General features: G+C 55.4%; 1 pseudogene; it reads left to right on the forward strand.

Moving 5' to 3' along the window:
• The window catches only part of LOC135877808 (voltage-dependent L-type calcium channel subunit alpha-1S-like), an 87,768-nt pseudogene that overhangs the window by 2,437 nt on the left and 60,265 nt on the right, over positions 1–25,066 (forward strand).

Here is a 25,066-nt window from a genome sequence, read left to right on the forward strand (position 1 = left end):
GGGGGTCCCGTGTAGGTCCCAGAGTTAAGGCCCCGCTGACAGGGTTACAGAGGCCAGCCCTGACGGAGAAAAGCGGCAAGGTTTATGACTGGGAGCTAAGGAGTCCATAAAGGGAAAGGCTCCTTGTCGGAAGTGGCACCTCCACTCGCTCAGCTCCCAGGGAGAGTTATTGCTGCTTTGCAGCCTGTCTCAGGAGCCCTGGGATTCATCAAGCAAGGCCCCGTCCCTTGTTTATGGGAGGAGAGGAGCAGTGGATGAGGGGGCCAGAGCTCTGGGGAAAGCTGAGTGTACAAGCCAGGAACTGGTCCTCAGCTCTTTCCTATGTGTTCCCCTGTACGCATTCCTCGCCGAGATCCCCCGTGATCTGCGTAGGGAGCCGTTCGAACAGGCAGCCTTCCAGCCGGGGTCTCCTAGCATCGAGAGGCTGTCTGGGTTGGAAATACTCCCCCTGGGTTCCTGCCTCCTGGGCACCGTTGGAAAAACGTCCGCCACGTGCTCTGGACCTAATGCCTGGTGCCTCCGTTCCTGCACTGGGAGCAGGGGATCAAAACCCGCTGTGTTCTCAGGCGCCACCCCGGCCCGCAGTGGAACTTAGAGCAATCTCAGGGCTCTGTGGACTTGCATTCTGCTCCTAGTGCCTCCCTCTGGGCCCAGGGAAGCAGAGAATAGCTGTAGTGCAGTGCTTTCGGGTCACTCCCCGACATGCTCCACATCCCCCCCATGCCAGGCCCTGGGGAGCTGGGAGCAGAGCCTGTATAGTGAGCCAGCTCTGCCCTGGCTGGCGAGGGAGTCCCCGTTCCCATCACCCACGGCCCCTTGGCAATGCCAGACCAGGAGCTGCAGTCCGTGCCCCGGAGAGCTGACAGTTTAAGCTGTTAGGTTTGTTCGCAGGCATCCTGGCAAAAGAGAGTGTTGCGGAGGGACATGAAGGAGAAGAGGGAGCTTTGCAGGTGTTTACAGGGAGCTCCGCCCCAGCGGGAGAGGAAAGCACAAAGGGGCTTGTTAGAAAACGTAACAGGAGGGCGATGGAGGCTGCCGTCATGTAGGGTGACCAGATGTCCCGATTTTATAGGGACAGTCCCGATTTTTGGGGTCTTTTCTTATATATGTAAGCGGGGGAATGGTCCCGCTATTATGGGGAACTTTCCTGGCTTCTGCACTACCCCGGTGAAGTGGGCTAGCGAAAGGATCTGAGTCCTCGCTCCCACTTCCTTTACCCAGAGGCCTCCCTGCCCTTGAGGACTCCCCTTCCACTCTCCTGTCTGGCAGAGTCCTCGTAAACCCCGACAAGGCTGGGCCCAGGATTCCTGGGGGGCTCGATCCCCAACCCTGCTGTGGTCACCCAGGCCAGGGGCTAGGGTGTCCCCACTCCAGGGTACTCTCTCTGCTCTGGGCACCTCCCTGACCCACTGATCATTTCATACAATTTAAAGCAAATACAAGTTGTTTAATTAACAATTAATTTTAAAAAAGAATAAGGAAAAATGGGAAAGGTTAAAGGAAACACATCACCCTGCTCTGTGGCAGGGAACATCACAAACAGTGTCTCTGGAACGTCAGGGCAGGTCACAGTCTGTTCCTTGTAGGTCCCAGGTCTCCTTCTCAGGCCCGGGCTGTGCTGCAGGGATGCTGCGGGTCAGACATTTGCTCTGGCGGTGGCCACACGCTCTCAGGCTCTAGGTGGCAGGACCCTTTTTCCCAGCGTTGCCCCCGCCCTGACAGGGTTACGATCCCCCTTCAGGGGAGGGATAGCTCAGTGGTTTGAGCATTGGCCTGCTAAAGACAGAGTTGTGAGTTCAATCCTTGAGGGGGCCATTTAGGGATCTGGGGCAAAAATCTGTTTGGGGATTGGTTCTGCTTTGAGCAGGGGGTTGGACTAGATGACCTCCTGAGGTCCCTTCCAACCCTCCTATTCTATGACCCAGAACCCATTGCAAGTCTGGCCTGCAGAGCCTCTTGGCTGAGGTGTCTCCCTGCACTGGGCCTGCTCACCGCACCCAGCTCCACGCTGCTGCTGCTCTGCCTTCAGCTCCCTGGGCTGCTTCTCTGGCCTCTCTGGCTCTGGTTGCTACAGCTCTGTCCCCAGGACAGGTCTGCTCTGCAGGCTGCTTCTGTGACTCTGCTCCCAGCTCTGACCTGCTTTCTGGCCCCTCTGGCTTTGGGGCTGCAGCTCTGCTTCCAGCAGCTTAGCTTGGGCCCCTGCTTTCTCCTTAGCTCGGCCCCACTCTGTCTGACTCAGGCAATTCCAGTTCACACGGAGGACGGGACTCCTCCTGACTCTCTGATTAGCCTGCCCGCCCTGTCAATCAGGCTGATCTGGAGCATTGGCCTCTCCCCATTGTTCCTGGGGACTGTCAGTCTCAGGCTCCTGATTTGCCATCGACCCTTCCCCTTTTAGTGCTGGGAGCTAGCCAACCAAAACACCCCCACTGAGTGTTAGTAAGGGGGCAACAGTCCCCTTACATATAGGCTCCTATTACCCCCCACCCCTGTCCCGATTTTTCACATTTGCTGTCTGGTCACCCTACCGTCATGGTCCAGTCGGAGGCAGGAGTCGCCGTCTGGAATCTCGGGAGTGGGTGAGAGGGAGGGTGGGGAGAGGCCCTGGGGCCGTTGCCAATGAAGACAGTTAGCTTACCTACGATGCAGTAGAGATGAGGGAGGCAAAGAGAGGGGCAAGATGGCCCAAATGACGAGCTAGGACAGGGGTGGGCAAACTTTTTGGCCCGAGGGCCACATCGGGGTTGCGAAACTTTATGGAGGGCCGGGTAGGGAAGGCTGTGCCTCCCCAAACAGCCTGGCCCCTGCCCCATTCGCCCCCTCCCACTTCCTGCCCCTTGACTGCCGTCCTCAGAACCCCCGACTCATCCAAGCCCCCCTGCTCCTTGTCCCCTGACTGCCCCCTTCCAGGACCCCCCGTCCTAACCACCCCCCCCGGTACCCCACCCCCTATCCAATCCCCCTGCTCCCTGTCCCCTGACTGCCCCGACTGCTATCCAACTTCCCCCTCCCCCCAGCCCCCTTACCACGCCACTCAGAGCGGCAGGAGCTTGCAGCTATGCCACCGCGCTACCCGGCTGGAGCAGTGGGCCAGAGCGCTGGCAGCGCAGCACGCTGAGGCTGCGGGAGAGGGGGGACAGCGGGGGAGGGGCCGGAGGCTAGCCTCCCGGGCCAGGAGCTTGGGGCCGGGCAGGACGGTCCCGCAGGCCGATGTGGCCTATGGGCTGTAGTTTGCCCACCTCTGGGCTAGGAGGTGATCTCTGCAGCAGCACTCTGCATGGACATGAGCAGGGCTGGAGGGCATAGCTGGGAAACGCAGTGGCCCATCTTCTCAACCACTCTGTCCGCTGTGGGCCACTGGCCCCCTACAGCTGGGCTGAGGGGCCCTCTCTTTATCCTGATTCTGTAAAGTCCCTGTAGGTCTCCCCTCCAGGGCCTGCCTTAGCTTTGCATGTGAGACCCCTCCCAGCTCTGGGTGCTGAGGCTCCAGGAAAAGATGCCAGGGCCTGGTTCTCCTCTCGCTCCCCATTCACACCGGCGTAATCCGATTGGTGTCACACCTGATTGACAGTGGGCTGAGTAAGGAGCACAGGACCATGCTGTCCACAGACGCTCCTATCCTATCCCAGCTCTGCCACTGCGCTGCTGGATGCCCTTGGGCAACCTGGGGGTTGCAATGCCATTCACTGACATTGCGAGGGAGGAGATGCCGGCACGCTCTTTGAACAAGAACATGGTACTAAGCGGGTTGGGCTGGCCAGGCTTCCCAAATGGTGGGAATCCTTCCGGGGCAGCGAGCCCCGCAGACTGCAGCTACTGGATGATGTATCCACTGAGCAATGAGCTCCCAGGGAGAAGGTGGCACCCGCCAGTGCAGCAGAGTGTTTGAACCCTGCCTAGCCAAGAGAGTCCCTGTCCAAGTACCGCTGAGACTCTCAAACGAACCCCACCCTTGCCTTAAAAGACAGGAGCCTGGTGGGAGCGAGTCCTCGGACGGCTCCTCAGCTCTGGAGCTCAGGTATAAGTGACCATAAACTTGCCCTCCAAGCCACGAAGAATGGTAGGGGAGGAAGGATGGTGTGACAGCTCAGGGACAGGCTGGGTCACACCAACCTGCCAGTCTGTGCCAGGCACCTCAGCTCAAAATGCCCCTCTAGCAGTGACGGCAGTTCAGATATTGGGGAGGGGTGTAAATTCCGGTCCCCGCTCATCCCACCCCCTCCTCCTGCAGGGACCCTGGGTCTCCCTCGGCCGGGAAGTCTCCCCACTTTCTGACCCACACAGTGTATGAGCCAGTGCTGCCAGGGGTCAAGTTCTTGGTGGACTCCCCTGTGTTCCACGGCACAGCAACAGACGCCCTGTGTGCCAGGTCACAACGCCATCTGTCGGTACAGGGGGGCGGCAGGCCATGTCAGTGAATGGCATTGCAACCCCCAGGTTGCCCAAGGGCATCCAGCAGCGCAGTGGCAGAGCTGGGATAGGATAGGAGCGTCTGTGGACAGCATGGTCCTGTGCTCCTTACTCAGCCCACTGTCAATCAGGTGTGACACCAATCGGATTACGCCGGTGTGAATGGGGAGCGAGAGGAGAACCAGGCCCTGGCATCTTTTCCTGGAGCCTCAGCACCCAGAGCTGGGAGGGGTCTCACATGCAAAGCTAAGGCAGGCCCTGGAGGGGAGACCAGGGTGTTTTTGTTTTTTATCATTTTACTGTGCAAGTTCATTCGAGAGTGTAGTGATTGTTTGGTTTCACCCACGTAGTTGTTGTTGGGCACTTAGTGCACTGGGTGAGGTACACCACTTGTTGTGATAGGCATGTGTAGGACCCATGGATCTTGAAAGGTGTGTTGTGTGGGGTGTTGGTCATCGCAGCAGTGGAGCTATGTCTGCAGGTTTTACATCTGTTGTTCTGGCAGTTCTGGTGCCACTTTGAGTCGGTGTGTCCTGGTCTGTGGGGAGCTTGCTTCTGATGATGAGTTTGGAGAGGATGGGGGGTTGTTTGAAGGCCAGAAGAGAGAGTTCAGGAAAGCTCTTTCAGGATGTGGTCTCCATCGAGTATAAGTTGTAACTGTTCGATGATGTCCAATGATATGGGTTCCAGTGTGGGGTCGTTCCTTGATGTGATCTGTTTCTCTGGTGGAGTGCCCTTGTTTGGTGAAGGCAGTTTTAAGTTTGTAGCCCAGACTTCATAGATTTCCACCACACCTTAATCCATTCTATAAGACCATGTTTTCAGTATATATACTTTGGTCCTGCTTTGAGCAGGGGGTTGGACTAGATGACCTCCTGAGGTCCCTTCCAACCCTGATACTCGATGATTCTATGATTCTAACTCCTTACTTAATATCAGTACATACATCTCACAATGATATCAATAACCAATGTGACACCGGCTTTCAGTGGAGACCTCTCATGACATTCTTGGGTGAATGAGAAGGTGCATACTGGCCTCAGGGTACACCTGTACCCCTCTGTACCTCCTTGTTGGTTGGCATTAACAGGTTCTCGGGTCACAATATGGAATGGGGCTGCTAGCTATAAAGTGATACCTGGCATGTTCGCTGTGTGTGTGGGGGTGAAAAGGGAGCTACGTGGGCTTTGGCCTGATTTCTTGCACTGCACCTAGAGGCGGGAGATTTCAATCCTGGGTCCCATCCTCTATTAGGGTGAATTCGCTCTTTCAGTTCTGGCATTTTCTAATCTACCAGTCAAATGAATACTTAGGAAGATATGTGTGGGCCAAACCTGGCATGCACCCCTATTGATGGCAGCAGGAGATGGGCATCTGTCTTAGAGTCTGGCCCCGAAGAGCATTCAGGGTGTAATTCCAGGTGGGGTCAGGATTTCAGCGGCCCCCAGAGCAAACTGAAAGTGGGGAATCTCCCTGCCCTGTTATTGTGGGGTGTGAATGTAAAAACATACCCCCCCCCATATCTGGCTGGTTCTAAAGTATTTAAATCCTGACCTGGAAGAGGCCCCAGCAACAGGCAGTGATTAGCGTCAGCTGGGGTGATGGACAAGCGGCCGGCACTGCTGTGCCCGGTGCAAAACGCAGCAACTATTCCGGGCCCTGATGGCCGCAGGCAGCTGCGCTGAGTCAGCTGAAGCGCCAGACAGCAAAGCCTCTGGACGAAGGCAGGAGAGGAGGGGGGCAGCATCCTCTCTGCCCAAATGGAGTTTAGAGTTCTCTCCCCTTCCCCTGGTTTGCCAAACCTCAGTTTCCTGCCACGAGTGGCAAGAGGGGCTCACAACACAAAGGGAGCTGGAATTAGGGTGACCAGACAGCAAGTGTGAAAAATCAGGACAGGGGGTGGGGGGTAATAGATGCCTATATAAGAGAAAGCCACAAATATTGGGACTGTCCCTATAAAATCAGGACACCTGGTCACCCTAGCTCAAACCCATCAAGCACAGCCATGGGCAAAACCAGGGCTCAGTTTGGGTTTCGATGGGAGCGAGGGGCCCCACTGATGGGAAACTGGCTGAAGTGGGGGAAAGGGGCTCTGCTCGGGTGCCTGGCCAGAGTGGAGGTGAGGGGCCCAGATGGGAGAATTGGCCTCAGTGGGGCCTGGGGCAGCTGGGGGGACTGGCCGCAGTGGGGGTGAGGGGCTCAGATGTCATATTCAACTGTACTTAATAAAGAGGGACAAGATCATGGTGGAATGGATCAGAGGGGGCCGGGCTCAGGAGGAAGACAGAGGCTACTTCTGGGGGGATTCTGCACCAAAATTTTAAAAATTCTGTGCCAAAATTTTAAAAATTCTGCATATTTTATTTGTCAAAATGACACAATATAATCCCTTTAGTTTCAATTATTTTGGTAATTTATTTCAAAATACCTGTCAACAAGTATGTCAACAAAATACAGACAACAGCAAAAAAGATTCTCCCAGGAGTAGAGAATTAAAGAAACCCCTATGATGACCCAGTTCCAGTTGAGGGGTGCTGGAAGGAGTTGTGTGGGGCCCCCCCAGAGCCCAGACACCTGCACTCCCATCCCCCCCCAGAGCCAAGCCACACTGCACCCCCTGGCCCAGAGACCAACACCCCCTCCCCCCAGAGCCCAGTCGCGGGGCAGCCCCCGGCACAGACACCAGCACCCCCAGAGCCTTTACTCCCCCCAGCTTCTTTACTGTCCCACCGGGGGACATGGTGTGGTGCAGCCCTGTCCTTCCTCAGCCTTTACCAGAGCTGGCTGCATCTCCAAGGCCCTCTCCGTCCCTGGGAGAATGAGGATCAAAGTGCTCCACTCTGCAGTGTCCAGCGGCCCCTAGTGGCAGTTAGAAATTCTGCAGTGGCAACAGGGAATTCTGCAAAATTTTGCATTGTGTGGCAGCGCAGAATTCCCCCAAGGAGTAAGAGGCTGTGCGTGAGCAGGAGCAGCAGGTGTGGAGGTGACCTGGGAGTTGGCTGTGGAAGGAATGCTAGCTGGGTACAGAGTTCTTGGGAGGCTATGGATGCAAATCACATGCAGATCAGCAAGCCACTTAGTGAGAGAGTGGGGGGCTTCTCTCAAAGAGTATTAAACTGGTTTGCTCCGTTTTCCCTCTTAACAACAGGGGATACGTGAATTAGAGATTCTCACCCAATAGCAGTATTGCCAACCTCAAGAGATCAAGAATCATAGAAGATCAGGGTTGGAGGAGACCTCAGGAGGTCATCTAGTCCAACCCCCTGCTCAAAGCAGGACCATGACTCACATCCTCTAAAATCATGTGATTGGCCACACAATCAGTGACATTTAAAAAAATAATAATAATCAAACTCTGTTTTTCAATCTGTCTTTTGCCTTTCGAACTCTCCTCTGCTTGTGTGTGTGTGTGTGAGAGAGAGAGAGAGAGAGAGAGATAATGTCCGGTTGACAAGTCAACCTTTAATGAACACGTGCCTCTCTCTGGCTGCTTGAATGGAAGCTGCAAGTAGACAGACATACTTCAGGAGAATTCAAAAGGAGAAGATGCAGAAGATGTTGTATTTGGGCTAGTCCTCAGTACCAAGAGATTCATTTCAATATAATAGTCGTGCTTCTGGTAATGGTATCTCCTTATGAGGATGGAGCCCCTCAAAAGTATCCATTCCAAAATGGAGAGCTACCGTAGAGGGAAGGCATCCATGCTGGTTGGAAAAAGGGGAGGATGTATGGGAAGTTCTTGTACACAGGTATAACCCTAAGTACTCAGTGGAGAGCTCTGTCGTGTGACAAAGTTACAATATGATAGAAAAACCTAATTCACACACATTTAGAAATAGACTGAACAAGGCCTATAACATGGAGCCGGCAAATGAGCAATGAACAGCTGAGAAACACAAAGCATTCTCTCTGTGCAGCACGTTTTCCAACGATTTTTGAATAATGAGGTGAGCTGTAAAGATCTTGACACGTAAGAAGATCTTTACAACAACAAGCCCCTTTCAGAGCTTTCCTTAGCTCAGTGCAGTAGTTACAGTCATAATCCCTGAATATGATTTTTTTTTAAAAATAATCAATTCAGTCACATTCAAAGCATTTCGACCGTCTTCTGTTGTTGTATAATTTTGATAACTACATACATATGTACACGATCCAGTAATTACAATGAATAATTTGGTTTTTAATTAATAATTGTCCAAATAACTAAAAATAAATCATTTTTTATTTTAAATAGTCTTCTCTTTCGCAGCCTCCCCATCCCCCCATCAGTTCAGGCCCCCCATCAGTCCCCAACCCCTCAATCCAGCCCCCGGAGCCTCACCTCTGCTCCTCCTAGGTTTCCTCACCCCCCTTTCCCAGGCCTGGGGGTTGTAGTGGGGTCCCCTCTCATCTCCCCTTTCCCAGGCTGGGGGGTTAGGGATGGCTCCCTCTGTCCCTTTCCAGGCCAGGTGCTGGAGGGGAAAAGAGCAGAGGTCCTGCCCTGTCCATGTTTTTCACAGGATGGGAGGAGGGAACGGAGCCAGTGCTGGCTCAGCCAGCTTCCAGCAGGACCAAACTTCGCAAGGGGGCTGTCGCTTCTTGCGTCAATGCCAGACAGGCTCCAGACCCCCCTGAAATCCGGTCACCCACTATAAAATCAGAAGCTGCACTTTGCTGCATGACTGCTGTGGGGGGTCCCAGGGCTGCTGGGTCGTTCCCCCTCACTAGGCATCGCTGGTCTGTTACCCACCTCACTCCTGGTTCCCTCCTGCCCTTTGTCTCTCATAGGAGAAGACAGAGTACGTCTTCCTGATCATCTTTACCATTGAAGCCACACTCAAGATCATCGCCTATGGGTTTCTACTTCACACGGATGCCTACCTCCGAAACGGCTGGAACGTGCTGGACTTCGCCATTGTCTCTTTGGGGTAAAGGAGAGCTGGTTTGGTGGGGTGGGCAGAAGGTTTCTTAGAAAATGTCCTGTTTGTTCTTGGGGCGGGTTGTGAGACCACGGTAGGGAGAGCGTGACCAGGCCCGACACCTGGAGTTGGAGCCAAAGCCCACTGAAGCCGGTGGGAGCGTTTCTAGTGACTCCCCTTGGCGGAGGCTAACTTGCCTTTTCCCACACGGCGCCCCTCTGCCTGTGATGACTCCCCTGAGCTCACCCGCACGCCCTCTCCACTTTTAAGTCCTCCTTCGAGACCTACAGGTTCTGCACACGGGCTGGCTTGAAATCAGAGCTGGGAGAATAACCGATCTTTCGATTCACTGGCCATGCCGAAAAACAGAAAAAAAGCCGCACTGAACCGGTCTGAGATGAGGTTATGGTTTAGCTGTGCTGGCAGGGGCTGTGGTGTGAACTTCCCCGGTCCGGCCTGTACAGGGTGAGATTGACTTTCCTTGCTTGGATTTTTTTTTTTTACTGTCTCCTTCCCCCCTTTCCCTCCCCCTTCATGTTCCTTCTCTCTCCCCCCTCCTCCCCTTTCCCCTCTCTTCCCTGTCCCACTCCCTTCCTCACCCGCTCTGGCAGGCTGGTCACAGTGGTTGTGGAGCAGATCAACGTGATGCAGGGCATACCGCCGTCGGGGAAGGGCGGCTTTGACATCAAAGCCCTGCGAGCCTTCCGCGTGCTGAGACCCCTGCGCCTGGTGTCAGGAGTGCCAAGTGGGTGAAAGCTGCCCGGATGGCAGGCGGCTCACTGGCAGGAGGCTAGGGTCACGGCAGCTGCAGTAGGCTTCCCCTTTGCACGGGTCTGTGACCAGCCCCCAGCTGGGCCTCGGCGGAATTCCAACCGATCAGCAAAGTCTAGATCAGGGGTGGCCAACCTGAGCCTGAGAAGGAGCCAGTATTGACCAATGTACATTGCCAAAGAGACACAGTAATACGTCAGCAGCCCCCAATCAGCTCCCTCCCCCCCCCGCTCCCAGAGCCTCCCACCCTCCGACAGCCCCGCCGATCAGCACCTCCCCCTTCCTCCCCGCACCTCCCGATCAGCTGTTTTGTGGCGTGCAGGAGGCTCTGGGGGCAGGGCCGGCTCCAGGGTTTTGGCCGCCCCAAGCAGCCAAACAACAACAACAAAAAGCCGCGATCACGATCTGCAGCGGTAATTTGGTGGGAGGTCCTTCGCTCCGAGCCGGAGTGAGGGACGGTCCGCCGAATAGCTGGACGTGCCGCCCCTCTCCGGAGTGGCCGCCCCAAGCACCTGCTTGACAAGCAGGTGCCTGGAGCCGGCCCTGTCTGGGGGGGAGGGGGAAGAGCGAGGGCACGGCAGGCTCAGGGGAGGGGGCAGGAAGGGGTGAAGTGGGGGCAGGGCCTATGGCAGAGCCAGGGGTTGAGCAGTGAGCACCCCCCGGCACATTGGAAAGTTGGCGCCTGTAGCTCCAGCCCCGGAGTCGGTGCCTATACAAGGAGCCGCATGTTAACTTCTGAAGAGCCGCATGTGGCTCCGGAGCGACAGGTTGGCCACCCCTGATCTAGATAGTCCCAGTGCTAGTGCCCCTCGCGGAGACATAACCCACCAAGACCCAGCATGCGCCAATCCCACCATAGCCTGTTGTGAAAGGAGCTGGTGGGGGTGACCCCAGTGTCTAGGAGCCAGATGCCCCCATCCTGAGACCATCTCCCAAGGAGATGAACTGCGGGGACTCAGCCTTCCCCGATCCCTCTGGGGCAGTGTGAGGGGGCCTGGAGCTGCTGCTGCCTGTAATGGGATTGAGAGATTTCAGTCACCAGGGCTTTCCTTCTCACACACACCCCTCCTGGGACATGTAGGGACACATGCTGGGGAGGAAGGATGGCCTAGTGGTTGACACCCGTGAGAGCTGGGCCCAGGTCCCTCCCTCTCTTCCCTGCCATGTGCTGCGGTGGCGAAGCGGTTCAATGTGTCTGTGAGACGCCGTGCTGCCAGTTAAGAGGGGAGGGGGTGTGACCTGTTACCCTTCTCTCTCTCTCTGTCGGCTGCAGGCCTGCAGGTGGTCCTGAACTCCATCATCAAGGCCATGGTGCCCCTGCTCCACATCGCCCTGCTGGTCCTCTTCATGATCATCATCTACGCCATCGTCGGGCAGGAGCTGTTCAAGGGAAAGTTGCACAAGACCTGCTACTACATCGGGACAGGTCTGGAACATGGGCGACCCTCCCACCAGCCGGGGGGCCATGCCATAACCCTCCCAGCCACACCATATAGCCATATAACCATATGACGTGGCTGGGAGGTGTATGCCATATCTGGGGGCGTTGTATGACTACATGGCATGGCGGGGAGGTGTATGGCATGGCGGGGAGGTGTATGGCATGGTTGGGGGCATTATAAGGCTATATGGCATGACTGAGAGGTGTATGGCATATCTGGGGGCGTTATATGGCTGTATGGCATAGCTGGGAAGTGTATGGCATGGTTGGGGGCATTATAAGGCTATATGGCATGATGGAGAGGTATATGGCATATCTGGGGGCGTTATATGGCTGTATGGCATGGCTGGGAGATGTATGGCATATCTGGGGGCATTATATGGCTATATGGTGTGGCTGGGAGGTGTATGGCATGGCTGGGGGCGTTATATGGCTATATGGCATGGCTGGGAGGGTTATGGCATGGCTGGGGGCATTATATGGCTATATGGCATGGCTGGGAGGGTTATGGCATGGCTGGGGGCATTATATGGCTATATGGCATGGCTGGGAGGGTTATGGCATGGCTGGGGGCGTTATATGGCTATATGGTGTGGCTAGGAAGTATATTGCACTGCACCAGAGCCCTCCTCTGGGTGGGGCTGGGGGCTAAGGCACAAGCAGCAGCAGGAGTGTAGTTGTCCTTCTCCTCTACTCAGCCTGACTTCTGTGCTTCGGTTTCACCCTCAGATATCATTGCCAAAGGGGAAATGGAGAAACCATCCCCGTGCACCACCACCGGCCACGGGTATCACTGCACCCTCAACGGCACTGAGTGCAGGAGTGGGTGGCCAGGGCCCAACAACGGCATCACCCATTTTGATAATTTTGGCTTCGCCATGCTGACCGTGTACCAGTGCATCACCATGGAGGGATGGACGGAAGTTCTCTACTGGGTAGGTGCAGGCCTGAGCCCGCTGGCTGCGAGGGAGGAGATGCCGGCACGCTCTTTGAACAAGAACATGGTACTAAGCGGGTTGGGCTGGCCAGGCTTCCCAAATGGTGGGAATCCTTCCGGGGCAGCGAGCCCCGCAGACTGCAGCTACTGGATGATGTATCCACTGAGCAATGAGCTCCCAGGGAGAAGGTGGCACCCGCCAGTGCAGCAGAGTGTTTGAACCCTGCCTAGCCAAGAGAGTCCCTGTCCAAGTACCGCTGAGACTCTCAAACGAACCCCACCCTTGCCTTAAAAGACAGGAGCCTGGTGGGAGCGAGTCCTCGGACGGCTCCTCAGCTCTGGAGCTCAGGTATAAGTGACCATAAACTTGCCCTCCAAGCCACGAAGAATGGTAGGGGAGGAAGGATGGTGTGACAGCTCAGGGACAGGCTGGGAATTGCAGAGCTGAGTTCCAGTCCCGCCTCTGCCTCTGGAAAGCGCTTGGTGTGTTACCCTTCTGGGCATCCTTTGTTCCCAGGAGTGTGGGCTGAGGGCAGCTTGAGACACAGGTTGCTGGGCCAGTGTCTGATATTGTATCTGGTGGCTTTTAATAATAACACCACCTAGCTCTTATACAGTGCTTTTCACCATTAGATCTTAAAGCATTTCACCGTCGTTAACGCCCCCTGCCCCACACACACCCCGGGAGGCAGGCAGGACAGTGCTAATATCCCCATTGCATAGATGGGGAGCTGAGGCCCAGAGGCTAAGTGACTTGCTCAAGGTCACACGAGGAGTCTGTGGCAGAGTTGGGAGTTGGGTCTTCAAAGCCTTAAACTAGTGCCCTAACCACTGGGTTCCTGGGAGGAAGGCTGGTCAATGAGTAGGGACAAGTCTGAAACCTGGGAGACCCAGGTTCAATTCCCTGCTCTGCCACAGACTCCCATTGTGACCGTGGGCAAGTCTCTTAGTCGTTCGGTGTCTCAGTTCCCCATGTGTAAAGACAGTGAGGTGTCAGCTACTCCAGTAATGGGCTTACCTGAGCCAGGTGGATTTGGTTCTCCCCCTGGATCTTCATCTGCCTCTGTCCTGCTCAGGTGAACGACGCCATCGGGAACGAGTGGCCCTGGATCTATTTCGTCAGCCTCATTCTGCTGGGCTCTTTCTTCGTTCTCAACCTGGTGCTGGGCGTGCTCAGTGGGTAAGGCGTGTGGGCTGCATGGTGCCGCTCTCCTTTCTCTCTGTCCCAGCAGGGGTCTGCCCCGAGGGAGGGGCCGGGCCCTTATTGAGTTTGGGGATATGAACAGAAAGTCTGAAGGGGTTTTTTAACCTTTTCCTTCCCTTTTCTTCTTCCCTTCTTCCTTGTTACCTTGGCTACCAAGGCTATCAAGCCTTGTCTTCCCTTTTCTCTTGGAGAGCTCTTTGGATGACTCAGGAATGTGGAGCAGGGGCGCTCTCAGCCCTTAATTGAAGGGACAGGATGGCAGAATTCTTAACACAGAGAGCTTTTCTCCCCAGCCTTAACAAAACCAGACAATGAACACATTGTAATTATTCAGTTGTATTGTGGTAGCACCTAGCAGCCCCCATCCTGGCCCAGGACCCCATGGTGCTAGGTGCTGTGCAAACACAGAACAAAAAGACAGTCCCTGCCCCAACAGCAGTTTTAAATAGTCCCTGTAAAATTCCCTTCCCTTCTCAGTTAACCAGGTGTCACTTCCTTGGTCCCTGCAGTGTCACAATCTTACTAGTCCTCGAGTCTTCCAGCATAGCCAAGACATGAATTAAAGCAAACTGGTAAAATACCACTGAAAACAAACCCACCCGTCCTTTCCAGGCCTGCTTTATCCCTCAGAAGGGAGCAAAAAAAGGCCAAGCCCGATGTTTTTCCCCCTTGACAGGTCACCTTTATTATGGAGAGTGTGGGAAAGTGGGCACAGCTGGCAATCTCTCTGCACCCTCCAGCTGTGTGAGCTTCCCCTTTAGCTCTGACACTCTGTTATGATTTCCTCAAGGCTTTCCAGTATTGGATACTCCTGTGTGCCTCAACAGCAGCAGTGGGGACAGCCATTAGTGCTCCTAATGTTAACCTGCCCTCTTTACAATCTAGCTGTAGTAGTTGGTTCTGTGGTGTCCTGTGGCAAGGAGTTCCACAGGATGATAAAAAAATGAGGAATAAGGAAGCATTTCCTGTTATTAGGTCTGTATTCCTCCCCCTCCCCCCGCAATTTTGTATTATATAACAAAGGTAAAAGGCAGGACTGATCCATTCTCAGTCTTCAGTTGAGTTAAAGGAGTAATTCCACCAGCTGGCAGCAGTAGTAGGCTCTTGTCCTCTCTGGGGACTAGCCACTAGAATAGGACGTGGCACACACTTGATGAGTGTGTCCCATGAGCAAGGTCTGGATTGAAGCTGCCCGCAGAGCCCCCTCTCCATTGGCCTCATGCCAACCATCTGGGTTTGTTCCAGGGAGTTCACCAAGGAGCGTGAGAAGGCCAAGTCATGGGGCACGTTCCAGAAGCTGCGGGAGAAGCAGCAGCTGGAGGAGGATCTGAAGGGCTACATGGACTGGATCACCCATGCCGAAGTCATGGACAGCCACCGGGCCAGGGGAGAAGGTACCATCCTCACCTGGGCAAAGCCAGGCAGGACACGCCCAGGCCTGGCTTCCCTCTCGCTTCTGGAGAATGGTTAAATCCTCCACCGGGGGGGGTGGGGGGGGGGGAGGGGGGTGTCTGTGGGATGAGCGGGGTGGGAGGCCGGGGGAAGGTGTGCACTTGCTCCTAGTTTACTCATTGAGGGAGGCTGCCCCTCCCTTGACATTATCCAGGTTCAAGGATTAGAAGCTGCTTCAGACCCGCCAGAGATGAAGGGTTTTTGGAGAGGAAAGACAGTCTTATGGCATAGGACAGGCCAAGGCCTTGGGAAGCCCGTCGGCTGTTCCTGGCTCTGCCACTGACTTACTGGGTGACCTCGGGCAAGTCACTTCACCAATCCGTGCCTCCGTTTCCCCATGTGTAGTGGGATGTACTAACACTTGCCCATTTTGGGCTGAAATTAGTCACATTTGCTAAGGGCTTTTGAGAACCTGAAGTGGAAGTTGCTATAGAAGAGAGTTATTGGCCCCCTTCCCCATTACCTCCCTGGGATGCTGTTATGTGCTTGGATATAATCCCTTGGCTCTTTGTTTACTCTGTGGGGCATTTTACACAGCTGTGGAGCTATATGTAATGATCACAATTCTGAACGCCATCGCAGGTCCCCTGCGCACTCTTTAAGGGGCAGTGTCCTCTCCAGAGCATGCCACCGGTTACACTCCCGTGGTGTCTAGTATCGCTCCGTTTCTTCGCACATTACGATGCCAAAAAAAACCTCCTTCCCAAACTTGTTCTCTTGAGCGCGGACGTGTCTCTTGAGGAGGTTTGTGTCTCTTAGGGAGTTATTAGATGGGAACCCTTCCTTTGCAGATGTGCTTCTCAGGGTATAGCTACGCTGCAATCACTTTAATCTAGCCAGCTCGGTCACCAGAGCGGGTGAAGCCGCAATAGCCCCGTGAGTGATTATGTGCCGATTTCACCGCTCCAGTATCGGAGCTAGCGAGATTAAAGTTCGCTCGGGTGCATCTGCACAAGCTGCGATCACACCTCCGATTGCAGTGTGGACATACCCTTAGAGTTCCCCTTCCCTCCCTGGTGGGAATCCATTGCCAACATCCCCATGTGTCTGTTGAGGGGGTCCCCAGCTCACTGAAGATCTCTCTCTTTCATAGGGATGCTGCCATCAGAGGAAGGGGGTTCAGAGACCGAGAGCCTGTATGAAATTGAGGGCATGAACAAATGGATTCTCTTCTTGTGAGTACACACACACATACACACACACACACACACACACACACACACACACACAGAGTCTCTCTCTCTCCTGCCTGATCCTGACTCTCCTGCTGTTGGAATCAATCCTGTTGTAAGAGCCCCTATCGGAAGAGCTGGTAGTTTTGTTGGGGGGGGGAATACACCATGTTCAGTGCAGCCCACGCAAAGGTGGATTTTGCTATGTCCGGCTCTGGAAAAAGGCTAGTTCAGGTGGTATCCCGCCTCTTCTTTTGGGGGACCATGCGTCAAGCTCCTCTCCACTATCCCTCCTCCTACCCAGCACACCCCAGGGCTCCGGGAACTGCGTGAGTGGTGTCAGGAAATCCAAGGTCATTCCGACCGATGAACAGGTGAGGCCAGCGCACTCTTTAAGGGGCAGTGTCCTCTCCAGAGCATGCACAGGACCGGCCGCCATGCGGAGGGGAAGGCATCTCATGGATCTTGCGCTGGGCGAGCAGCCCGGACACCTGGGTTCTATTCCTTGGGCAAGTGCCTTAGTTTCACCATCTGTAAAATGGGGATAAATGAAGCACACTTCCCCAGGGCTTTGAAACAAGTTGTTCACTAACACACCAGCGTCTCCTTTGTTATCCTGTAAAAAGCAACAGAGGGTCCTGTGGCACCTTTAAGACTAACAGAAGTATTGGAGCATAAGCTTTCGTGGGTAAGAACCTCACTTCTTCAGATGCAAGTAATGGAAATCTCCAGAGGCAGGTATAAATCAGTATGGAGATAACGAGGTTAGTTCAGTCAGGGAGGGTGAGGTGCTCTGCTAGCAGTTGAGGTGTGAACACCAAGGGAGGAGAAACTGCTTCTGTAGTTGGATAGCCATTCACAGTCTTTGTTTAATCCTGATCTGATGGTGTCAAATTTGCAAATGAACTTGAGCTCAGCAGTTTCTCTTTGGAGTCTGGTCCTGAAGTTTTTTTGCTGTAAGATGGCTACCTTTACATCTGCTATTGTGTGGCCAGGGAGGTTGAAGTGTTCTCCTACAGGTTTTTGTATATTGCCATTCCTGATATCTGACTTGTGTCCATTTATCCTCTTGCGTAGTGACTGTCCAGTTTGGCCAATGTACATAGCAGAGGGGCATTGCTGGCACATGATGGCATATATAACATTGGTGGACGTGCAGGTGAATGAGCCGGTGATGTTGTAGCTGATCTGGTTAGGTCCTGTGATGGTGTTGCTGGTGTAGATATGTGGGCAGAGTTGGCATCGAGGTTTGTTGCATGGGTTGGTTCCTGAGTTAGAGTTGTTATGGTGCGGTGCGTGGTTGCTGGTGAGAATATGCTTAAGGTTGGCGGGTTGTCTGTGGGCGAGGACTGGCCTGCCTCCCAAGGTCTGTGAAAGTGAGGGATCATTGTCCAGGATGGGTTGTAGATCACTGATGATGCGTTGGAGAGGTTTAAGCTGAGGACTGTAGGTGATGGCCAGTGGAGTTCTGTTGGTTTCTTTTTTGGGCCTGTCTTGTAGCAGGAGGCTTCTGGGTACACGTCTGGCTCTGTTGATTTGTTTCTTTATTTCCTTGTGTGGGTATTGTAGTTTTGAGAATACTTGGTGAAGATCTTGTAGGTGTTGGTCTCTGTCTGAGGGGTTGGAGCAGATGCGATTGTACCTCAGTGCTTGGCTGTAGACAATGGATCATGTGGTGTGTCCGGGGTGGAAGCTGGAGGCATGAAGGTAGGCATAGCGGTCGGTGGGTTTTCGGTATAGGGTGGTGTTAACGTGGCCATCGCTTATTTGTACGGTGGTGTCAAGGAAGTGGACCTCCCGTGTAGATTGGTTATCCTGGTGCATCCCCATTTGGCGTCGTGGTGATTGAGTGGGGACTTTGACCCCGTGCTGGTAATAGTTTGGGATGGAGGAAAGGTGGTAGAGAAGGGCAAAGCGGTATCCCTGCCTGCAGAACCCCTCTCCTATGCGTTTGCGTGGGTCCCTAGGAGCTGGTGGGCAGGGCGCTTTGCAATGACTCTGCCCTCTGGGGCTGGGTGCTGGGGGGGCAGGGAGCCCTGAAGTCACCCCTCTTGGCCCATCTCTCTAGCCGGCAGTGGAGGCGATGGAACCGCCTGTTCCGCAGGAAGTGCCGCGAGGTGGTGAAGTCCAAGTTTTTCTATTGGCTGGTGATCCTGCTCATCTCGCTGAACACCCTGTCAATCGCCTCCGAGCATCACTGGCAGCCCGAGTGGCTGACCCGTGTGCAAGGTGAGCAGGGTGGCCCGGGCCTGGGGAGCCGCTGCCGGTTCAGTGCATCCACGGGCGGGCGTGCGCACACGCCTGCCCGCACGTGAACACCCACATAGACACCCACACATACCAACGCACATACGTGCATGCGCCTGCGCACCACACACACACGCAAAAGTGCACGCACACCCCCGTGCCTGTGTGCACATGTAGTTTCCTCCCGGTCTTGTGTTTCCCCTCCTGCACACAAACCCACCTCTTGCTGGGGTGGGGAAGGGAGCGTTCTGCTGCCGCTGCTCAGGGCTAGGAGCTGGGCAGGTAAGTGTGAGTCAGGCTCCTCTTCCTCCCTGCTGCGCTGCCCCAGGATCGTAGGCTGGGGGAGAGGGAGGCAGCAGGGGGTGTAGTGAGAGGGCGGAGGAGGATGTGGTCTCATGAGCAGCTGCTAGTGGCCATCGGGGGATCTGCCGCCTCAGTCCAGAGCGCTGACTGGCTGGGTTCGCTGCTTGCAGACAGCGCCAACCGGGTGCTGCTGGCGCTCTTTGCGGCCGAGATGCTGCTGAAGATGTACGCGCTGGGCCTGCGCCAGTACTTCATGTCCCTCTTCAACCGCTTCGACTGCTTCGTGGTGTGCGTCAGCATCCTGGAGATTATCCTGGTGGAGATCAACGTCATGTCACCCCTGGGCATCTCCGTCCTGCGGTGCATTCGCCTGCTGAGGATCTTCAAGATAACCAGGTGGGGGCACCTCTCCCCAGGGCCTGGGGTCAGGCAGTACGGGCAGGGGGGCTTGCACTGGGAGGCTGGGCTGTCCTTACCCCTTCTGAGGCCTCAGGCATGACTACAACTATGAGCTGCCAGAGGCTGAGGAAGGGGAACTGGTGAGTTCTCTGGCCTCTGTGTGGCCAGGGTCAGGATACCTAGTGTCTGTTTACAACTCTGGGAGGGGAGTGGGGTCTAGTGGTTAGAGCACGGGCTTAGGAGTCAGGACTCCTGGGTTCTATCCCAGCCACAGGAGGGGGGTGGGGTCTAGTGGTTAGAGCAGGGAGGCTGGGAGTCAGGACTCCTGGGTTCTGTTCCCAGCTCTGGGAGGGGAGGGGGGTCTAGTGGATCAAAGCAGGGGGCGGGGAGCCAGGACTCCTGGGTTCTCTCCCTGGCTCTGGGAGGGGAGGGGGGTCTAGTGGATCAGAGCAGGGGAGGTGGGGGGCTGGGACACAGAACTCTGGGGCTGTAATCTGACACTGACTCACCGCTATCAGCCCGCAGCTGATCAGGCTGTCCTGTGAGTGGTGGGGCAAACCACACTCTGAGTAGTTACCTGCGGCCCTGCTGGAAGGAGGGCGTGGAGAGTGCAGGGTCTGAGCCCTCCTGCCACGAGACAAACCAGCAGCTCAGCCTGTCCTTTGGGACCCAGCGAGGCTCCTCACAGCTACCCGGAGCAGGAGCAGGAACCCGCTCTGCCAGAGGGGTCCCGGAGACACAACAGAGCTGGGAGCTGAGAATGCCACAGGATTCATGAACCTCACTTCCCTAGGTTGGGATATTTGGTGGCAATAATGAAAATGGGGAGAAGCTGGGCATGGGGTTCACCTGGCTCCCCAGATCTATCTAGGTAGGTACTTATCTGCCCTCATCACCATAACATCAGAGCAACGGATTCCTCCTCACGCCCCCTGTGCGGCAGGGCAGCATCCTTATTCCTGTTTCATGCATGGGGAACGGAGGCCCGGAGGGGATAAGTGCCAGGCCCATGGTTGCACAAGACATCTGTGGCGAAGCCAGGAACTGAGTACTAGGATGTGTTTCCTAATGGAGAGCACACTTGAATGGGAATCAGGAGACCTGGCTTCTACTCCCAGCTCTGCCACTGGCCTGCTGGGGGACCTGGGGCAAGTCATGTCCCTGCCCAGTGCCTCAGTTTCCCCACTTGAGAGATGGGGACAAGGAACCTGGCCTCCTTTGCAAAGCACTTTGAGATCTACTGATGAAAAGCTCCACAGAAGAGCTAGGCATTATTCTTATCATCTCCTGTCTAACACCTGGTCCCAGGACCACACGGGAGACATTTGGCCAAGCGGAGATGAGATGATGGAGTGTCCCCCTCGAACTGAGCAGGGCATTCCCCTCATCACCCTGCCCCCCATTTCTGCTTGTGTGCCCCAGCGGCGCCCCTCGACGTAAGCAGCCTGTGTGCCTCTCCTTATGCTAGGTACTGGACCTCTCTGAGCAACCTGGTGGCATCCCTGCTAAACTCGGTCCGCTCCATCGCCTCCCTGCTCCTCCTCCTCTTCCTCTTCATCATCATCTTCTCCCTGCTGGGGATGCAGCTCTTCGGTGGGAAGTTCGACTTTGAAGACATGGAGGTGCGGCGCAGCACCTTCGATAACTTCCCCCAGGCGCTCATCAGTGTCTTCCAGGTACGGGGCATGGGGTGCAGCGGGCAGCAATCCCGCTGGTCTAACGCATAGAGGAGGGGCTGAAGTCAGGATACCTAGGTTCTTTTTTGGGCTCTGGGGGACAGTGTGACTTAGTGGTTAGAGCAGTAAACAAGAAGTCAGGACTCCTGGGTTCTGTTCTTTCTGGTCCAGTGGAATGGTTCTACCTGACCTGTTCTTTCACTCACCCCGTCTCCCAGATCCTGACCGGAGAAGACTGGAATTCAATCATGTACAATGGGATCATGGCTTATAAAGGGCCCTCCTTCCCCGGCGTGCTGGTATGCATTTACTTCATCATCCTCTTTGTCTGCGGGAACTGTATCCTCTTTCTAGTCAGTTGGAGAATAACAGCTGGGCGTTTTCTTGTCTTATCCAGCTCAGTCACATCTAGGTTCAAGTACACATTGGGGAAGGGCTATGGGGCTGGGTATGGTATGTTCAGACATCATATGGTGAAACAGGAGTGGGGGTTAAAAGGGATGAAAAAATCAGTTGGGTAGCTCTCTTGGTCTCATGGCTTTGGATCCCACTGCTGACACCAACAGAGATTCACTGGTGACAGCCAAGAGGCAGCTGTCATGGGTACACAGAGGGCTCGTTGCTGAACCTGGGGTTCTCCCCAGCTGCCTGCGTACATTGCTTAGTGTCACCACACAGGCTCTCGCTAAGCCTGGGCCATGGAAGGGACTCATTCCTTACATATGAGCATGCTCCCTAAGCTCCTTAGCCCCACCCCCTCTCAGATATCCTGCTCAGTGTCTTCCTGGCCATCGCTGTGGACAATCTGGCCGAGGCCGAGAGCCTGACGTCGGCCCAGAAAGCCAAAGCCGAGGAGAAGAAGCGGAGGAAAATGTCCAGGTCGGTGCTGCTCTCTGCTGCTTAAAAGCGGGAACCCCCAAGGGCCCAGGGCTTGCAAATCAATGTGGTCTTGGGCATCATCTCAGCAGCATTCATTGCATCTCTGCCATGGCCTCACTCCTCACCTCTCCTTTTCGGTTCCCCCGTCCAGAAGTTACCCAGAGAAATCTGAGGAGGAACAGCTCCTGCTGGCCAAGAAGCTGGACAGAAAGCCAAGGCTGAAGGAATCCCCACCACAGCCAAGGTCAGTGCCGCGACCCCTCTGAGCTCGTCTGAACAAATGTCTAGGGGAACTTTCCCCGGCAGTTGAGGAGTACGGTACCGAGCAGTAATGTCTTCCCATTATTTGTTCTGTCGTGCATGAAAGGTGGATGGCCATGGGGGGAGGGAGGGAGATTTCCCCAGGGCCCACGGAATGACTGGGGACAAAATCCTGAGCTTCAGCAGACGCATCTCCGGAGACTTGTAGCAAGACGTCCATTCTGTATGCCCTGTAGGCCCGGATCATTCCTCTGACGAGCGAGCCTGCTTTCCCTGCCCCCTCCCAAAACGCGTGATGGGGGAACGGGGAGTGGGACTCAGTGGGTACAGGCCCAGGATCAAAGGTCCTGTATCAAAGGACTGTCTCGGTGGACTTTCCACTCAAGATCTTTCTACACACACGTGTTCACAGACACACACACATGTAGGGCCCATCAGAGGCCCTTGTCCAACTGGCCAGTGATCCTGGCTCCCCTGCCTCATGTTGTTTATTATTAATTATTTCTATTATGGTAGCGCCTAGGAGCAGTGGCAGATTAGCCACTGGGCCCAGGGCCCCAGCCAACTGGGGGCCCCCGGAAAAAATCTGCTGGCGGCAGCGAAAGCCTGGAGCTGCGGCCGCTGGGCGGGTGAGGCTGGAAAGCCCTCACGCACTGACCCTGTTCCGTGGCAGAAGTGTTGGGCAGGGGAAGCCCCCTCCACAGCAGCCAGACCCTGGTCCCACAGAGAAGCACGGGGGTGGCGGGGGAAGCCTCAGCATCCAGACCCTGGGACTGAAGGAGCTCTCACACCCTGCTGTGGCCCCAGGGCCGTGGCACGGGACAGAGCTTCTTGGTCTTGGGGTGCAGTGGGGGGGGCAGAAAGGAGCAAAAGGGGTTGTGGGGCTGCAGTGGGGGGTCAGAATGAGGAGGACCCTGGGTGGAACAGGGGCGGGCCTCAGGGGAAGGGGCAGAAAGGGGTGGGGCCACAGGTGGGGCCACAGGTGGAAGGGGTGGGGAGGGGCCCCCCACTTGCTCTGGCCCAAGGCCCCAGGGAACCTTAATCCGCCTCTGCCTAGGAGCCTCCGTCGTGGGTCAGAGCCCCATTGTGCCAGGCATTGTACAAACACAGAACAAACAGATGGCTCCTGCCCCAATGGGAGATCGGGGGAGCTCTCCCTGCCTCTCGCCTGCAGCATTGTCCCGCTGGCCTGGGGAAGGCTGGCACGCAGAGCCCTGGCAGTGCCACGGGTGGTGTTTCCGGGATGCTCAGCTAGTCGCCTCTCTCTCTCCTCAGTTAAAAGTGGACGAGTTTGAATCAAACGTGAATGAGATCAAAGACCCCTACCCTTCTGCTGACTTCCCAGGTAAGGCTCTGGCTTGATCCTTGCCTCCAGCCGGAGAGATTGAGGGAGCGATGGAAAGGGTTGGGGTGGCTTGCAGAGAGAAATCCCATTGGAGGGCTCTGGTCCCAAGAGTGCAGCTCAGCTAGTGGCTTATTACGATGCAGAAAGCCACATGGTTTGTTTCCAGCAGACGCTGAGCTGGAATAAACTCTGTGCAGTTCTCTGCAGCACTTGGTCTGTGTATGAGGGTAGGGGCGTGATCAGGGAGTTCTACCTCTCTCTGGGGAGGATACCAGACTCTGCACATGCCTCTTCCATTGCTTGTGGGGTGTTACTTGCCTCACTGACGGGTGAGTCCTGCTGGCCACTAGGGAGCGCACTAGGAGACATAAGATGGGGGATCCCCCCCCACACACTGAGAACAATGGGAGCTGGGTTTGGCCAGGAGGATTTGAAGTCAGGACGTCGGGGGATACCCCAGGGTTTTGTCCTATGGGTCTCTAATGGCAAGCAGCATCTTGCTCCACAGCGGGAGTGTGAGTACCCCCAGGGGCTGTGGGGTGTGAGGGGAGCCACAGCCCTTCATCTAACTGTGGTGGCCACAATCTCTCTGCCCAGCATAAAAGGAAACATGGCCAGATGTCAGGTTCCTGATCCCTGCATGGAGGGTCAGAGCTGTTCTGTTGACTCATCCTGCAGCTGGACCACGGGGGTCTCATCATCCCCAACTCCGGATGGTTAAGGAAACAATCCCTCATTGGCTGCCCAGGATGGGGAGGGGCCAAGTGATCCTTCTCTACCTCTAAGTTTCAGCTTCTGCTAAGTTTTTTTTTTTTTTTTTTTTTGGCTGCTGCTAAGTGAATGACCCCAACATGCGAGCTCAAAGTGACTGACTATGTTTCCCTCCCTCTGGCTGCTCCACAGGTGACGATGAGGAAGATGAGCCCGAAATCCCCCGAGCCCTCGGCCATGCCCCCTGGCAGAGCTGCAGCTCAAGGAGAAAGCAGTACCCATGCCCGAAGCCAGTGCCTTCTTCATCTTCAGCCCGACCAACAAGTAGGTGCTGCTTCTCCTCCCATCTGTCAGAAACCCAGCAGTGATCAGCGAGGATAGAACCTGGAACCTCCCGACTGAGCTACAAAGTAACACCTTTAACTATAATGGACTGTTACAGCCTCTGGAGCCAGCTGTGCCCACAAGCTGTCCCAGGGTAGAAGCATGCCGGGCATACAGAATGAGGGGTGCCACCCCCGAGACTCACGCAGGGATCTCCCCAGCTGCACCAGTCCCCAAGCTCTAACCTGGGCTGACACTCAGCCCCTTGGAGCTGACAATGCTTTGACTGCCTGCCTCCCCTCTCTCCCTTCCCCAGGATCCGAGTGCTGTGCCACCGAATCGTCAACGCCACCTGGTTCACCAACTTCATCCTGCTCTTCATCCTGCTCAGCAGCGTCTCCCTGGCGGCTGAGGATCCCATCCGGCCTGTGTCCTTCAGGAACAAGGTTCCCAGGATGGGCTGTTGGGGAAAGCAGTTTGAGCCACCAGAAACGGGCAGCTTCAGGGGAGCTGCTTGCCAGGCTATTGCCTTGTGCCCAAGGAGAGTTTAGTGCAGGGGATGAGGAATCAGGAGTCCTTGGGTCTTTTCCTGGCTCTGGAAGGAAAACCTGTTCCAGGGCTGCAGCAGGGGATTCT

This window comes from Emys orbicularis, chromosome 4, assembly GCF_028017835.1.
Source record: "Emys orbicularis isolate rEmyOrb1 chromosome 4, rEmyOrb1.hap1, whole genome shotgun sequence".
Lineage (NCBI taxonomy): Eukaryota > Metazoa > Chordata > Testudines > Emydidae > Emys > Emys orbicularis.